The sequence below is a fragment of the Rana temporaria genome, chromosome 3 (genome assembly GCF_905171775.1).
Source record: "Rana temporaria chromosome 3, aRanTem1.1, whole genome shotgun sequence".
Taxonomy (NCBI): Eukaryota; Metazoa; Chordata; class Amphibia; order Anura; family Ranidae; genus Rana; species Rana temporaria.
This window is the reverse complement of record NC_053491.1, coordinates 203,808,357-203,826,800: the sequence shown is the minus strand read 5'-3', so window position 1 is coordinate 203,826,800 and position 18,444 is coordinate 203,808,357. Positions and strand designations below refer to the sequence as shown.

The window sequence follows — 18,444 nt, the reverse complement described above, 5'->3', positions numbered from 1 at the left end:
CTTGTTCAAAAGGGACTGTCTGAGATGCGAACTATGAACAGGTTGACTGTGCTAAATCGATCCATCAAACGATTTTAGTACAACCAGCTGGCGGCTACAGCAGCCAACAGTGATGCCTAGGGAAGAAAGGGGCATCATCTTTGGCCTGCCTTAGCGTTCTCGTCATTGCCACAACCTGAGATTGGACAGTAAAGGAAAAGTAGCTCTCTTGTCCTATTAAAATATTTATTGCTAGCACACGAACACTGTTGGCTCCTTATTTAATTTGTTTCTGGTATTTATGAATTGCTGACAATATATGCAGTGCTTTTACTATTGTACATTTGGGTGAGTATACAGCTTTATGCTCACCCATGGACAAAACAAACAGTTAACCCATGTAGTGCAGGCACAGCCTCAATGCATCGGGGAAAAAAACAAGCAGTTAACCCGTGCAGTGCGGAAAAAACATTTGCCCGGAGGTCAGCTTATAGAACTGCTAACCTAGACTAGTAGCTTTCCAAAACAACCTCATTTACTTCTCCAGGTTCCTTCCCTTCACAAAAATGACTCTACGTGTATATTACCATGCATTTAATACACCAGGGAAATACTTGATGTATACCTGTTTAATAAGTAAAATATTCCTAAACATTGATGCAATCATTTCTTAAAAGACCTGTTTACACAAAACAGGTCAGCAGACCGAGTTTCTGAGGTTTCTAGGGATTCTCAGATGCTGGTGCATAGCTAATAAGATTTAGCATCCAATGCCCTAGATCCAACATCAGCACATCAGATGGGTATAGTGAGACACAAAGATTTTGTTACACACATAAGGCAAAGAGCAACCATTGCAAGCGATACACGTGGATTGGAGTACAGCCCTGGCCTCAAAAGCTGATTTTGCCCCTTTAGCAGAAATTACTTCTTGTGGGGGGTTTTGCCACCACCAGGTTTCTGACACTGGCTCAGTGAAATTTCTGACCATTTTTCGATGAAATTTCCTTGCATGAACTGCCCATTTCAAAATGCTACATACCATTTTAATAGGATTCAAATCAGTGATTTGACTAGTCCAATCCATAACACCCTCCATTTCTTCTCTTGTGAGCCATTCCTGGATAGATTTGCTAGTGTACTTCAGACCAATATTGATTTAAAAGATAAATTTTCAGTTCAGCTTTAACTTTTGGTTAGATGGCCTCACAGTCTCTACCCTTTAAAAGCATGCAAAATTCATAGTTGGATGATTGCAAGCTGTCCAGGCCCTGAAGCAGCAAAGCAACCACAAACCATATTATTTCTACAGACACACAGTGGACACAAGGCTCTTCCAAAATATTTTCTTTGGCTTGCACCATTTACTGGCTGCCAAATGAGGAATGAAGAATGTACATGAAGGCTATGCAATTTTTTTTAATAATTCACCCCCAACAGTTGCAAAAAGTTACCTGCAGATCCCCCAATGACATTTTGGGGTTCCATAAGCCTAACTTTAGCCTCAGTCAGCTCTTGTGCTGAATCTGCTGAGCATGCCGACCCTGTATAAATTAGCAGTCATTTGAAATCTATGCTACTTGTAAATTATTTCCATAAAGTGGAATTAATGATTTAAAATAAATTTGCTGATATATTTAAATCCCTAGCAAGACATAAGCACAGGTATCCTCAGCCTTCTTTCTGAGGTCTTTAAATAGCTCTTTATCTTGGCATGATGACACTACGCAAAGAGAAGACCAGACCCTACACATCTAAGGATTCTACCTGAACACTCCCTATGGAGGTTTTATTCCCCAACACCTAGTGTTGAACAGCCGATTCAAATTTCAGGGATTTGATGTGGTGGCAAATGTAGGGTTGCAATTACCAATTCTAGGTAATAAATTTGCACTTTTGTGAATGTAGATTATGAGAACGAATACACCATGTAAATTTTGTGTCATTTGTGTATGTTCTCTTTATTCAAAAAGAGCCTAAAGATAAAAGTTATCTAATAATGTGTTGGTTCCAATACAGTATGCTAAAGTCAACAATTTTCTTGTGGTGTACTTACTATTTCAAAAGGAGCGGCTTGTAATTTTTTAAAATTATGCATGTCTCATTGTACCCTAAACACCCAGTAGGGGCTTACAAAGGCCCCAAGCATATCTGTCTCTAATTGAATGTAGACATTTTCTTGAACAGATCTAAACTCCTGCTAAGGTACAGTATAATTTCTATGTATGCCTTCATGCCATGCTAACACATATGCAAAGCAAGCAACTAAAGGTGCCAGCACATACAGGCACACCGTTTTCAGAGTTCTTGCCTAGGGTGCTTGAATATGCAAACAGGAACTTCAGTTATTAAAGCCAAGGTTGGTCCCACATCCACCACTTAACCAGGCTTAACCATCAGTCCATCTCTATGATAAAAAAAATGTGTATATCCAGTGCGCTCCAAGCATTTGAATCCTGACAGATAAAGTCTGTGTTGGAGAGGGTAGCAAATCTTCACACACTTTAGGCAGCACTCAGGGAGACAAGCAATCTCTAATGGAAACAGAAAAACAAACAAGGCGCCTCTAAGTGCAGAAGTATAAAACTTTTAATATCCCCTAAAGGGTAAAGCTTCCAGGGAAGTCCACGAGATAACAGCCGACTTGTGCTGTGAATGTTCAGACGACACAATAATGCTGGAGCCTGGGGTTGAAGTCAGAGGAAGCGAGACAGAAACCAGCATGGAACACATACAGGAAGAGTGTCAGAGGCGGGACGCATTTTGGAACAGCTCATTGGTTCCTCCTTCAGCCAGTGACAATGGTTCCATAAGAGCTAGACTACTTATAGTCTATGTGTTGTAATGGGGGCGGGACTTGTGGACAGCAATCAAATAGAAAGCAACACAGTGTTTTAGCAGCAGAACGTTTTTTTATCTGTGTGTGTGTAATCAGTGTATAGTCATTTGGCAACGTTCTGCTGCTAAAACACTGTGTTGCTTTCTATTTGATTGCTGTCCTCAAGTCCCGCCCCCATTACAACACAGACTATAAGAAGTCTAGCTCTTATGGAACCATTGTCACTGGCTGAAGAAAGAACTAATGAGCTGTTCCCAAACGCGTTCTGCCTCTATGACACACTTCCTGTTCACTTCCTGTTTGTGTTCCATGCTGGTTTCTGTCTCGCTTCCTCCGACGTCATCCCCAGGCTCCAGCATTATTGTGTCCTCTGAACATTCACAGCACAAGTTGGCTGTTATCTCGTGGACTTCCCTGGAAGCTTTACCATCACAGACTGGGACTGCCCTGCCACTGGAACATCTCCTGCACGCACTTACCTGCTACATGCCTGTTTCATTCACTATCTTGTAAGTGTTTTTAAAAGTTTTTTACTTCTGCACTTAGAGGTGCCTTGTTTGTTTTTCTGTCTACATGATAAAAAGCCTAACCAAAAGTGAAGCAGGAAAGCCACCGGCAATATCAGAACATATGCAGGGCGCAACTGAGTCTTAAAGTGTTACTAAACCCAGGAGCCTGCAGTAACTTCAACTGGTCTCCCACAGTACACAGAAAATGGAAATGCAATTATTTTAGTAAATATAAACTGCTCAAAACCTTTTCTAATCAGCAGTATATAGCAATATTGGGACTTCTATCAGTGCCTGGCTAAAGATTGTAGGAGGAGTTTTTACATTGCACTGGCTGTCCTATCAAGATGCATGACCCTTGACCCTCTGTCTGGACAGTGCTGATTGGTCCTGTGCTGATCACATGCACTCTCCCAAGAAAGAAAAAAAACTCTAGCAATACCCCCCCAACTGAGCATGTGCAGCCTGACTCCACTAACTTAGTCTTATTTGGTCATGTTCTGGAGTCAGTGGAAGAAGGGGAGGATCTGAGAAGATCAAACAGCCTTTTTACACAATGTGAAAGATTTACCCCTTAGATGCCACAGTGAGTAGAACAAGCACGCTTTACTGCATATACATACTGATTTTACTGTTGTGGGTTTAGTAACGCGTTTAGGGAATTTATACAAGCTATGCGATAGTAAGTGTAGCCTAGCAGTTTTTTTCTTCTTAGTATAAAAAAAATGTATGCCCATCACATGCTTTCAACTAGAGTCCGAATTTTTTAAGAATTGAAAGGTTACACACAGTATTCAAGCTCAAAAATAGCACAGCATGTCTGACTGAAGAAAAAAAATATCCCAGTTTCCTTGATGTTATACTCTTTGCTCTTTAATCCTGTATGTGCTGTGCTTCCAATTAACATAATGTAATGGGGGAGTAAACACACACACACACGCAGCATGTAGCCGAGTCAGTTACGGTGTTTGAATATGGCTTTGCCACTGTAAGGACAGTAGGTGAAAATGTTAATTGGTTATATTTAGTAATATCTATAGTTCTTCATTTTGAAACCTTATCCCTTTTATTTGGATCAGAATTCTTGTAGTGATGACTACACCTAGACTTCAAAGAAAGCTAAAGTCATCAAACTGGAGATAGATTTTGAAAGGTCGCATTGCTACCCTGCAGGCTGCTAATTAGGCATGAGATCGGATTGCAGACCGGACAATTAGGAGGAAAAAACTAGATGGACATCAGTTTGTTTTACACTTTTAATCAAACCTACTTTGTGAATCTCTCTTTGTATGAACGCTGTTCATACAATAGTAGATTTCCAAATGAACATTTGCATGAAAATTTTCATTAGTACTTTTGATAATGCTATCAGACTTGATGAACCTCATTCCAAAGTATATCAAAATCTTACTTTAAACATTTAGTTTTGAAAAGCATGGACTTTACAGAATGAAAACCACATTCACTGTTAGAAATTTCGTTGCTAAAGAAAATTTTCCATCCTGCTCCTTTAAATTTTCTTGTCAACGTGTTTGAAAACAAATGCCAATTTGGCCAAACTAACAATTAGAAAGTCAAACAAATGTTATAAAAAATAACCAGTTACACTTACTGGTAACGGGTTTTCTAGAAAATCTTCCAGGACGGCACACCTGAGATGACGCATCTCACCTGACAGGAAACACAATTAACAACAGAGTTTAAAAGGCCCCACCCTTCCCTCAGTTATGAGGAAGTATAAGCCCACACCGGTGCCAGAGGGTACATTCTGTGAGAATTGAAACATCACCGACAATTAAGGGTAGGGAAGTAGGCCTGCCATCCTGGAATATTTCCTAGAAAACCCGTTACTGGAAAGTGTAACTGGTAATTTTCTCCAGTCATCTTCCAGGACGATAAGCAAGAAGTTCAGGCCTACCTTAGGGCGGGACCATCGCCTGTAGGACCTTCCTGCCGAACGCCAAGTCCTGAGGTGACATTAGCTCCACTCTGTAATGCCTCAGGAAAGGTCGATCGAAGCACCTGCCCTCTCTGCCAAGGAGGTTGCCAGTGATCTAGTTGAATGAGCTTTAAGGATAGGTCTACCTGAGCGCTCATAGGCTATTGCGATAGTCTGTGTAATCCACCTGGCTATCGTCAGCTTGGAGGTCTGAAGACCTTTTCTCTGGCCACCGAAACTAACCAATAGACTACCCTATCCTCTAGGAGCAACAGAAAAGGCTCTTTAATTGTCAAGGCCTGTAGGTCGCCAACCCTTCTGGCAGCCATGATCGCTAGAAGGAAGGCCATTTTAAGGGAAAGAATCTTAACTGAAACCTGAGCCACCAGCTCAAAGGGCCCTTTAGTTAGGGCATCTAATACCAGGGATAAGTCCCATGGTGGGAATCTGTCTGTTCTCACCAGGGTTACCCTCTCCCTGTCTGACAAAAATCTCTTGATGAGGGGGTTCAGGGCGAGTCCAACATCAAAGAATACAGACAAGGCTGTGACCTGAACTCAGAGTATTGACTGCTAAGCCCTGGTAGACCCTCTCCTGGAGGAAGTTCAGGACCGTAGGGACTGTTTGGACAGTGCTCTCCCTAGCCTGAGCCAAGCAAGAGAAGACTTTCCAAACTTTAGCATAAATCTGACTAGCGATTGGTTTCCTACTTAGTAAAAGTGTATCAATCACTTTCTCTGAACATCCCCTACTCCCGAGGATCTCCCTCTCAAAACTCCAGCCCATCAGGGAAAGGAACCCCCAGGGCGGGGTGTAAAACTGGTCCCTGGCAAAGGAGATCTTGTCGGAATGGGAGAGGCAATGGAGGAGCGACCGACCACCTCTTCAGGGTGGGGAACCATGCCCGCTTCGGCCACCAGGGTGCAATCAGAATGAGGCACCCGTTTGACTGGGACAGCTTTTGTAACACCCTGGGAATGAGCACCAAGGCATCTTCCCCCTGAGAGCTCAGCTCCCTGGTGAGAGAAAATAACTTCTGAACTTTTCTGTTCTTCTGGCAAGCAAACAAATCTATTTCTGGATTGCCAAAGTGTTGGCTTACCAAAGAGAAAGCTCCCACTCTCTCTGAAGAACGGGCTGCCTGCTGAGGAAGTCTGTCTGAGTATTGAGAGACCCTCTTATATGGACTGCCGATACAGAGGATATTATCTTCTCGGCTTCCCCCAGGATTTGCTGGATGAGCTTCATTAGTTTGTGGGATCTTGTTCCTCCCTGGTGGCTTAGGTAGGACACCGCCACTGCATTGTCCGAGAAGATCTGTACTTCCCTCCCCTGAACCTGGTCCTTGAAAAAGTCTAATGCTTCTTACCTCTCCTGTGAGGGATACTCTTATATGTAATGTAGACAATCCGCACTGTCCACAAAAAAAAGACGAAAGTGCAATAGTGCAAAAAAAAGTGCAATGGTCCTAACAAGGACAGATATCTTAAACCTGAAGTAAACTGTGTGACGGTGCTTGCAACTATTAATTAGCTTAAATAATGAACTAAGGTAAATATGTTAAAAAGTAAAAATAATGCGCAACCATAAGACTGCAACAAAGTGCAAATGCGTGAAAAACTGTATGGATACACACAAGCCTAACAACTTGAGTATAAATTAAACAGTGTATATTCAATGAAAATTATGTGGTTGATGAAAAGCACAATCAAAAAACAGTGTCCATTTAGTCAACTGTAAAGATTTGGCAGTAATCGCAGGAGCAGAGGTGCAAATCTTCATCCTATACTTCCATCAGGCAGGTAAAAATTTATAACAGATAAATAAAGGGGCCGTTTACTGGATCTGCTGGATCTCTATCACGGAGATCAAATGAGCTCAGCATGTGAGGTAACTCCAGATAGCAGGCAATCATGCATTCATCCAGGAGCTATCCCAGTGGACGGCCCATACGGAGAAACGCAGCGTCGGGCGGAGCCAAGGATCCTGACGTCACCACACTCCAGCTGACTGGCTTGAGCTGCGTCTGGCCGCTTGTTGCATTCGTCTTTTCGTTTGACAAACTTTTTTCATGTTTCTGGATGTCAATAACCTGGTACTCAAATAAAGGGTATTCTTTTTATGAACTTACTGCACCACAAAGCCCTTTTTTCTTGTTTCCAACATGCCTTATTATGCTCTATGAGCGGTCTTACCCACAATAAATCTCTGGAGGAGAATGTTTGAAGTCCCCTGGAGGGTTAGTGGAGGAGAGGACCTGGATGAATGCATGATTGCCTGCTGTGAATATCTGGAGTAACCTCACATGCTTAGCTCATTTGATCTCTGTGATAGAGATCCAGCAGATCCAGTAAGCGGCCCCTTTATATACCTTTTATCATCAATTTTTACCTGCCTAATGGAAGTATAGGATGAAGATTTGCACCTCTGCTCCTGTGATTACAGCCAAATCTTCACAGTTGACTAAATGGACACTGATTTTTGCTTGTGCTTTTCTTTAACCACATAATTTTTATTGATTATACACTGTTTAATTTATATTCAAGTTCTTAGGCTTGTGTGTATCCATATAGTTTTTCACACATTCGCACTTTGTTGCAATCTTTTGGTTGCGCATTATTTTTACTTTTTAACAGGGATACTCTTGTGTCCAGGCATTCCCTTCTCCCGTTCCAGGAAGAGAGAAGGAATCCCTGCAGCCCTCGAGAGTGGAACGCATGATGTTTTGAGGCCCAGCACTCTCATAATGGTCCTCAGAGAGGCCCCCTCGGCCGTGTGGCGAGCTGACAGCCCTCTGCACCTTTGCAATCTTTTCTTGGGGAAGGAAAAAACTCTTTGGGCCACTGAGTCTACCAGGTAGCCTAGGTACACCTTGGACTGTGAGGGATCCAGGGAGGACTTCTCCCGACTGACCATCCAACCTAGCATTTCTGGAGTGGACAACACTTTGTCTCGGTCTAACCAAAGCTGTTCTAGGGCCGGACTGCAGATTAGCATATCTTCCAAATATGGGATCAATGCTACCCCCTGGAGGTGTAGAAAAGATACCACCTCGGCGAGAACTTTTGTAAAGATTCTCGGACTGGCCGCTGGGCTGAAGGGGGGCGTCTTGAACTGCCAGTGTTGGACACCATGCCCTAAACCGCAAAAACGCAGAAGTTTCTGATGTTTCGGGGCAATGGGGACATGCAGATAAGCATCTTTCAGATCCAACGTGATCATGAAGACTCCCCCTTAAAGGTGTCTTCTGACCGTGTAGATACTTTCCATACGGAACTTCTTGTATAGCAAATATCTGTTCAGCTTCCGTAAGTTTATGATCAGTCGGAATTTGCCCAAGGGTTTCTGGACCGCAAAGATGTGGGAGTAAAACCCCTGGCCGACCTGACCTACAGGAACAGGCATGATGACCTCCTGTTCTGCCAACTCTCGGACACTCTCCAAAAGGCCCTTTGCCTTCTGTGGATCTTTGGGTAGATAGGCAAGGGTAAAGCTCTGAGGAGGGGTGGACAGGAATTCTAGGCTGTAGCCCTCCCTTATGAGGTTTAGAATATTGGGGCTTTGTGTGATCCTTTACCACTGGGGGAGAAAGCATGTGAGCCTCCCTCCAACCTTTAGGTTGGCGTCACTTGGTTTCCTTGTTGGAAGGTCCGGTCCCAGAAAAAAGGATCCCACCTTTTTCAAAACCCCCACTTTCTCCTCTGCTCCTTCTTACCCTGAAAACGGTCTTTTGAAGGGTGGCCTTGAAAAAACATCTTCCCTTTATCCCTAATGGGTTTAGTCAGGAATTTCTTGCCCTTTTCTGTCGATCGGCATAGGACCTGATTCAGGCCCGACCCTGTCAACCTGCTGACCCCTTGCATCTGCGTTTCTGGCAATGCCAGTGCTGGACCCATAGCTGCAGCAGTGGCGAGCCAGGCCCTGCGTAGCAGAGTTTTTGATCTCCTATCCATCTTATCCCGTATGTTGCCGGAATCCTCAAAGGAGAGGTCCGAATGTTTGGATACCTGAGCTAGAGAAGCATCCAAACGCGGTACTTTAAAGAACTTTTGCTCCTCCTCAATTTTAGAGGGCATCTACGCTTCCAGATCTTAAGTTTTAGTACCTTACGCTAGGGCTGCGCATCTTCACCAATCTCACGATTCGATGCAATTACGATTATCAAGTCCACGATTCGATTCCGCGATGCATTAAGATTGCAGCGCAAGTGTGCATGGCTCTCCCCCCAAAATACTAAAGGAGATGATCAGAGACTGCAGACGTGGTACAGGAGATGATCAGAGACTGCAGACGTGGTACAGGAGATGATCAGAGACTGCAGACGTGGTACGGGAGATGATCAGAGACTGAAGACATGCTACAGGAGATGATCAGAGACTGCAGACATGCTACAGGAGATGATCAGAGACTGCAGACATGCTACAGGAGATGATCAGAGACTGCGGACATAGTACAGGAGATGATCAGAGACTGCAGACATAATACAGGAGATCGTCTATATTTCTCCTCCATACAGCCCAGTCCCTGCCTGCAGTCACAATGGTACCAATTTTGCTGGATTTACATGTTTATTTTGTATTTATTGAGTGCTTTTTTACAGATGTGTGTGAACCCCAGACAAGTTCCCACAAGCTGCACACTCCTCACCTACTAGCCAGGCTTGTATATGTGAGGAGGAATAAGTCTCAGCCCTGTGTGTGGCCCCTGTCTGAGTATGAAGCTCCAGCCTATGTGTGAAATAAGTCCCATCTCTGTGTGGCCCCTATGTGAGGAAAAAGCCTGGTGTGACTGGAATGTGAGGAAGAAGCTCTTGTGTGGCCCATATGTGAGGAGTAATAGTACCAGTCCTGTGTGGCCCCTATGTAAAAGTTTAGTTGGTAGGTGGAGGCAAGGTAGGCCTGCTGGAAGAGATGAGATTTCAGCAATCACCTAAGGGTAGACAGAGCAGGAGAAAGCTGGACAGGTTGGGGTAAGGATTTCAAGAGGACTGGAGAAGTCCTGGAGGCAATCATAGAAAGAGGTGGTGAGGGGGATAGAGAGTCTTGGGAGGAGCCGAGTGGACAGTTTGGGTGATATTCTGAGACATGGTCGATAATGTCATGTAATGGAGATAAGCAAAAGCTCAGCCTGGGTGACAACCACGACTCCCTCCATAGATGAGTGAGTGTTGTCACTCTAGGACAGGAAGTGTGCAGCCACCACATCTAAGCACTGGTAAGCTGACATATTACATGTCTGTTCCTGGATTTGCATAGCCTTTAATTCTCCTGTACCCCCAATTTTCCTAGGCAGCCTCTATGAACTGCTCCAGCTGTGGTCAGAGTCCTGCACGATGTGTCTGTGATCACCACTCACCCTTCTGTCTGCTCCCAGCAACAATGTTCACCATGAATTACTCTCCTTTCCCCATAGTACACAGCAGTCAGACACTTCCGGGTGTACTGGGAGGAGTCCATCATCTCTTTCCTGTGCACTGCATAAGCCTTCCTATCCGGGGACTCGCACATCGCTAGGCATCAGGCTGGGGGGGAGACATGGGTGGGCGCACTGTTACCAAGACAACCGAAGAATCTCTGCCTCTAATCTCCATGCTCTCAGGTCTCTCAGCGTCAGCAGTGCACCTCACACCTTTCTACAGTCAGTGGGCGAGGCTGACGCCAGGAGAGACGTAAGAGGAGAGAGGCGGGCCAGGCAGTCACATGAGCGTGCCTTATACAAACAAGGCAACGTCTCAGTGAACGGAGCGCTCTCCCGGGAGGGGCGGAGACGGGGCCAAACATCGATCAATACGGTCGCATGCATCGGTGCCGCATCGGGGACACCGGAATCGCGATGCAGCGATTAAATTTGACACCCCTACCTTACGCTCAGGCTCCTTCCATTCTCTCAGGATTATGTCCTTGAGAGATTTGTGTACAGGAAAGGACTTAGCTTGAGGTCTGTCTAGTCCCCTATATACTCTATCCTGAGCCGAGACCTGAGTGAGTGGCATCTAAATATCCTCAGACGCGTAGATTGCCTTGAGGAGACCCTCCATATCTTCGGCTGAGAAGAGATGGCCCTCCAGGTCTAGTCTCAACCTGACTATCCTGGTCAGAGTCTTCTCCGTCCTCCAGAGAGCTCTGCTCTGAGGCCTCTGCCTCCTCCTCATCCAAATAACAGGAAGCCGGTCCCTGGGACCCCCTTGAATTACTCACCGAGGTTCCTTCTTGAGAGGAGGAGCTTTCCCTACCGGAAGGGGTCTCTACCTGCCTCTTCTCTACCGTAGTCTTGAAGGACTGGAGAGTTGCTAGCATCTCAGATTGTAGCGCCCGGCACTCCTTCATAGCTTGCGCTGTCTCCTTGCACGCTAACTTATAGATGCACTTAAAGCAAAAAGGTTTGGTGTGGTCCTGCGAGAGTTTCTCATTGCAGTACTCACAATGTCTTGACTTAGAGGTGGCTTTGGACTTAGACCTACTGGCTGTCCCCTGGGCAGGGCATTCAGTCTCTGTAACAAACAAAAAAAAACAAATCCCTGTTAGCCATTGCTCTTTTAAAATATCCTGCGGGGGAGAGGGAATAGGGCCACCCCTAATCTCACCCCCACATCAGCTGGGTCGACTCACCCCTGTGGTCTCCTCAGGTGCTGCCATTGTGGATCCTTCCTCCTTCTCCATCCCAACTGGACGATTCAACCAACAGGGAGGGATCGCGCTGATAGACTGGGTAGAAAACTGGACCCGGAAAAGCTGCTGCTTTTATGCAAGCCTGCCGTGCAGATCACCGCAATTTTGTTGTAGCATGTGCTCCGGAATATGCAGAAGTGACATCAGCGTCATCCGGACATGCGCAGTAGCAGCCGGAAGAACCGCCAGCACGGCGCACACCGGCAAGCAGGAGATCCCCTTAGCCTGGCCAGCCAAACCTGACGCCGGGTACGCATCAAGTGCTTCAGGGACCTCCTCCCCAGAAAGATGGGGATACATCGAGTGGCTCCTCTGTTCCATCTGCCACCATCAGGTAGGAAGAGAGAGGGGGTTAAGTGGTCCCTGGAGTTCTGAACACCCTTTACATTGTCCAGGAGCCTCCAGCTTCTCAGGGGGATTCTTTAAATACCTGTACCTCCCCTGAGAATCTTTTTTGGAAAAAATCCTCAGCCCCATGCTTTGGTCTGGAAAAAAGAAAGAAACAAAAACGGTTTCACTGCATCCTGTGGGAAGCACAATCAATAACTGAGGGACAGAGGAAAGAGTGGGGCCTTTTAAACTCTGTTGTTGATTGTGTTATCTGTCAGGTGAGACGTGTCATCTCAGGTGTGCCATCCTGGAAGATGAGTTGAGAAACAAAGATTTTCTGAAATTCTACTAGTGTATGGACAGCTTTAAAAAACACAACTGAATAATTATTTCAAATGAAGCATTAAAACACCCCCCCCAAAAAAAAAAAAAAACGGTAAAACAGCTGCAGTCTATTTGTTTTGGTATGTTACTATGAAACGGGGAAGAAAAGAAATCCCTTATTATGTAACATTTCATTTGTTAAAGGTCTATGGACAAGGATTATTACATTACTACACCAGACTGGCCAATACATCTGGGATTTTAATTGTGTCAGTCGTGGGCTCCTGCAGAAATATACTCTCTAAATGAATCGGCAAAAGACAAGCCTTAACTATGACAGGTTCCCATGAGAGAAGGATCAGGCTCTGATGAGTAGAGCGATGTCACTTTGAACAGAACTATTTTCAGCTGTACTGTGCAGAGAACCAGTGGAGAATAACTGTAGGGAAACCAACACTAGTGCTGTTGCTATTAATAACAGGCCTGCGGAAGTCTAGCTTTTCACTGCCTTACTTTCCATAGCTGGAATCTTATGGCAGATACAATGTCCATACTGCAACAAACCTTGTTGCACATCATAAAACGACGATGGTCTATAACGTGTCTAAGCTTTATTTATTATTATTCTTGTTATGTTATTTTTATAGCAATAACCCAGAACGCAATGGGAGTGCTGTTCAATCTAGTGCTAGAATCTAATTTTAGGAATACAAAATATGTGCTTTCACTGACAAAAATAAATATGTTAGACAACACCACATTTAGTGTGCAGCATCATTGGAGCAGTGTGAACGTCCCTTACTTATGAACCTGCCAAAGAATTTGTAATTTTGTACAGACAAGCTTGCAATTTAAAGCACAATCTTCCTATAAGATTACATGTGCATTTAATGCATGTTATTTAGCCAAAACACCTGGAACTGCTGCTGTGCCCTGTCATCTTAGTTGTGATGTCAGCAGGTTCAGAACTATCAGTAAACGGTCACACGATTAGTGCAAGGGAATTGACCCATCCTGGAATAGTCGAATTCCCCAACGTTTAAAGGCAAATTTCAAGTGAATAAAATAGGGATTTTTGACTTGCCTGTAAAATAGTTTTCTTGGAGTACACTACACAACACAGGCTTGAAGCCATACACCTGAAGCTAGCACCAGCAGAGACGAGAACATTCACCTGGTAAAACTTCACAAACGTGTTGGCCTTTCAAATTTGGGAAACAGACACCTGGTGCTGAAAAGCCCAAGATGCACTAAATGAACACATCAAATGAGCGTTAACATGTAAAGGACTCCTATCCCTCAAGGCCTAAGCCTTAGTGATATAGCCTGCCTAATGCACCTAGAATTGGCAGAACGAGAAGCAGGACAATCCATGCAAGAGCCCACAGGTAAGGCTGAGAGGTAAACTTGCACTGCAAGTACTACATCTAAATAGTATAGGAGAGATCATTGGGGTGCTTGGGGCAAGATAAAGAAAGGGCAGGATGATGTCCTGATTATGGTGGAAGGAGAAAGCTACCTAAAGCAAAAAGGAAGCCCAAGGCCTTAAAACCACCAAAAGGTTATTTCTGTCCCTTAATTCAAGAATATGGGTGGAAAGTCTGAACTCCTGCGACGACCATGTCCCTTGGACCAATTCCTTCCCTAAGAAACCTCTCCAGACTGGCAGGCTAGCACCTGTATATGAAGCAGGGGTCTCCAACTGGTGGCCCTCCAGCTGTTGCAAAACTACAAGTCCCATCATGCCTCTGCCTGTAGGGGTCATGCTTGTAACGGTCAGCCTTGAAATGCCTCATGGGACTTGTAGTTTTGCAACGCATTTAGCAAATTGAGCTGTAGAGGTGTGGAGTGAAACTGGACAAACATCGCCTCAAATGAGAGACTTAGTACTGTCAAGCAAAATCAGACTGCTGGAAGCTTTTTGGAGTGCAAGGTCCACACATGAGCTTAGAGGGTCAACACTAATTCCAGGTAAGAAACACCTACACATGTCTGCACCGAGTTGAATCCAACTCAGACATCTGTAGGGTTAAATCCATCCAAAGCCCTGAAATGTCTGTCGTTCACTGCATATGGACTGCCAGGGCTGGGACAGAGTGATTCTTTAAGAGAAGGTCATCTAGATATCCAATTATATGGATTCTCTGACAATACAACACTGCTTTGGGGCAAGCACCTTGGTGAGGACCAGCCAAAGGGGAAGAGCCACAAACTGGAAATGTTGAAGTTGCTAGAAGTTCTCTTTGTGCAGCAAAGTAATCACAGACTGGGCCAATTCCATTCAGAACTTTTGAACCCACATTAAGGCATTGAGGACCTTCAAGTTGGAATTCTAAACAGGTTTGAATTAAAGTCCCTAAAAACCCTTCCTCGGAAGGAACAATCACTTCCAAAGAGTGAAGTTGCTATAGGGCTTCAGAGTCGGTAGATAAATGTTCCGACTCCGACTCCTCAGTTTTATGTACTTCCGACTCCGACTCCTCTGTATTAATATGCGAATGTATTTTATACATTCCTTGAGGGAAAGAAACGCAACCTACCACCAGTGTCATCTTAAGAGCATTATAGGCCCCCGGGCAATACAGTGCACTGGGGCCCTGTCTACACAATCACGCACAAGATTTTCCTGACAAAAATCATAAAATTTACTGGCAGAACCACATTTTCTACTGCCACTGCAAAAAAAGTACCTAAAATTACAGTTTTCAGTGCCCAACAATGCAAATGTCAGTATTTAAACTATAAACATATAGCTAGTGCTATTAGAAATGTGTTTAAGTTAAACAAAAGTAAAAAAAAAAAATGTCTTCATTGACATGAAGGTCAGGTTACTATAACCCAGCCAACACAGAGTTTCCTCTTACATCAGAGTCTGCAGGATTCCCCCTTACAGTGAAAGGGAACTCTTATGTAAAGGGGAACGCTGCAGATCATGATCTAAGGGGGGAACTCTGATGTGGAGGGGGGCTATGGTGACCAGAGACCACCTTATATCAGAGTCCACTGCTTTCTCTTTCCCACTTACATCAGGGTCCGCAGACTGAGTTCCCCCTTGCATTGTAAGGGGGAATCCTGCAGACTCTGATGTGGGGGGTACTCTGGTGACCAGAGACCACCTTCCTTAGATTAAATACACTAAGGTAAGGGGGGTCACTAATATAGGAGGGGGGACCTTTATATCAGTGCCCCCTTACATTTTTGCATTCACTCCCCCCTTACATCAGCAACCCCCCGCACTCGTGGAGGACCGGATCTTCTCTGTGATTTCCGCGAACTGGGCATGGGCAGTTCTAACCCGTCACTCTCCATAATTTTTTACTGGGGTTGCTGGGCAGCCGGTGGGGCCCCCCAGGCAAGCGGGGCCCCCGGGCAACTTCCCAGCGTGCCCAATGGAAAAGATGGCCCTGCCTACCACAGAACTACTGGCGGGGAAGCCAACAGTCTACTGTATTGCACAGTTTAAGCAAAAGACAAACACAATGAAAACAAAGTTTTATAAAAAAAAAATATTAATCAATCAAGTGGCTGGATAGTAGCAGCAGGCATAAACATCAGAAACAGGATCTTTACCAGTTCAAAAATACAAACCACATTATTTGGTTGTTTTAGAACATCTATAATGAACCAAAAACAAAATCTGTAAAACCCAGAAATGGTTTATATTAATCTTGAAATGTAGTTATAGGCTTAGCAAATGCAAATCAATTCAATGTAGAGTTCTAAGGAAGATAATTGCCTCTGCCAGATCCTCTTTCATAGAGGCTCTCAAGTCGGACTTTATTATTTTTAGGGCTGAAAATAATCTTTCGACACTGACTTGGGTGGGTGGCATTGCAGTAACTATTCTGGCCACATCACTAACGATCTCTGGATAAACAAGGATGGCTTCTTCAACAGTAAGTTTTGATGAGCGATCATACTTTTCAACTTCTTTTAGTGCTTTATAAAACTCCTGTTGGAATTTTTTTTTTAATTCCAATCTAAATTTAGTAGGAGTCGGAGTCGGTGCATTGTTTGCCGACTCCGACTCCAGGTACCCAAAATTTCCCCCGACTCCGACTCCACAGCCCTGAGTCTGAAACGCCCACAACCTCGGACAAGTGGGTAGATTTAGGGACATAAAGTGAGGAGATGGTAGGGAGTAAACTCCAGCCTGTACCTCTGGGTCACACCATCCCGAACCCAAAGATCTGAATTGCCCCGAGCCCAAGTGGTCAAAAAGGTCGGTAGATTTCCCCAACCGCTTGCAAAGTGGAGGTGCGGTTATTGTCAGGAGAATTTTTTCCCAGATTTAGCTGGCTTAGATGCCCAGGACTTATGGAATTGATTAGAGGATATGGCTTTTAAAGCGGAGGTCTGAAAGAGACAAAAAGGAACTGTTCTGAAATCTGTAGACTTTGCTGTGGGAAACGTTGTTTTCTTCTTACTAGGGAGTATCAGTGACTTTCTGAATAAAAGTATATAGTGACTTAATTTTTTGTGGAATCTCTGGATTATTTAAAGCATTTTAAACGTGTATGGCATTACATGGAACATTATAAAATTTTTATGCATTCTAAAAGGTACACTCTTTCAGATTAAACTTTAAGCAAAAAATCATGTAAAAAGGAAGGGGGGTTTTGGGACTTTGAGTGAGATGTGCAAGAACAGTATATAATTGTTCCAAAAAAAAGATACAATAAAAATATTTTATTCTTAACATAGATAACACATGAGACATAGTACATAGCAATTATGACAGACTGACATGAATTATAGCCCAGACATTTCAGATAAATGATTTCAAGTAAACTTCCTGTAAAAGATGGAATATGGATGCATAAAAAAGCTTGATGCATTTCATGGATATCATTCCACTTCCTCAAAAGCAAATGCAGAATGCATGTCTAAAAATAAAGATATTCAAATTACTCAAAAAGATAGACGGGGGGGGAATAAATATAACACCCCAAAAATGTACTTGCATAACAGCCCTGTAAAGGGTCATAAAATGCTAAGAGCTGGAAGTTTGCAAAAGGCTGGGGAAAGTCCTCGTTGGGAGCTGAGGGGACGTGCATCCACAGATAGCCGCGCGGACAACCTCACACCTGAGGAGAGGAGCAGAAAAGGGAAAAGTGTCCACAGAAGGGGACATGGTGATGCCTGGTGACACATCCCAAATCTAGTCGCCCCAGACCATGCCTGCAAATCTGGACAGGATTGGTCTGGGACGATCCAGGACTTTGCACTCACTCGGGTCTTTAGGTATCCAAGTAGATGGTGGTTTTTCTATTATTTTTCTTCTGCCTTCTCTACACTCCTCCTCTCCACAATTCACACAGTTTATCACTCCTGTTCCACATTTTCTCTATTCACCCATCTCTCCATCACTCTTCAGGTTTGGGATGTGCTGCTCGGGATTCCCCACTCTTTTTCCTACCATCTCTCTTGCTGCTCGTCCTTTACCGTCTTAATTCTCTCTCACCTCACTCTTTTTTTCTATCACCATTTCAGATTTGGGATGTGTTACCAGGCATTACCATGTCCCCTTCCGTGGACACTTTTCCGCTCCTCCCCTCGGGTGTGGGGTAGTCCACCTGGCTATTCGTGGATGCACGTCCCCCTCAGCTCCCAACGGGGACTTTCCCTAGCCTTCTACAAACTTCCAGCTCTTAGCATTTTATGACCCTTTACAGAACTGTTATGCAAGTAATCTTTTGGTGCGTTAGATTTATTTTTCCCCCCGTCTCTCTCTTTGAGTAATTTGAATATCTATTTTTAGACATGCATTCTGCTTTGCTTCTGAGGAAGTGGAATGATATCCACAAAACACATCAAGATTTTTTTATGCAGTTTTTATGCGTCCATATTCCATCT

At 44.2% G+C, this 18,444-nt stretch overlaps 1 protein-coding gene across 3 annotated transcripts in view; it reads right to left on the bottom strand.

The window, feature by feature from the left end:
- POC1B (POC1 centriolar protein B) overlaps window positions 1-18,444 on the bottom strand; it is a 118,511-nt gene that overhangs the window by 50,711 nt on the left and 49,356 nt on the right. The window lies entirely within an intron of this gene.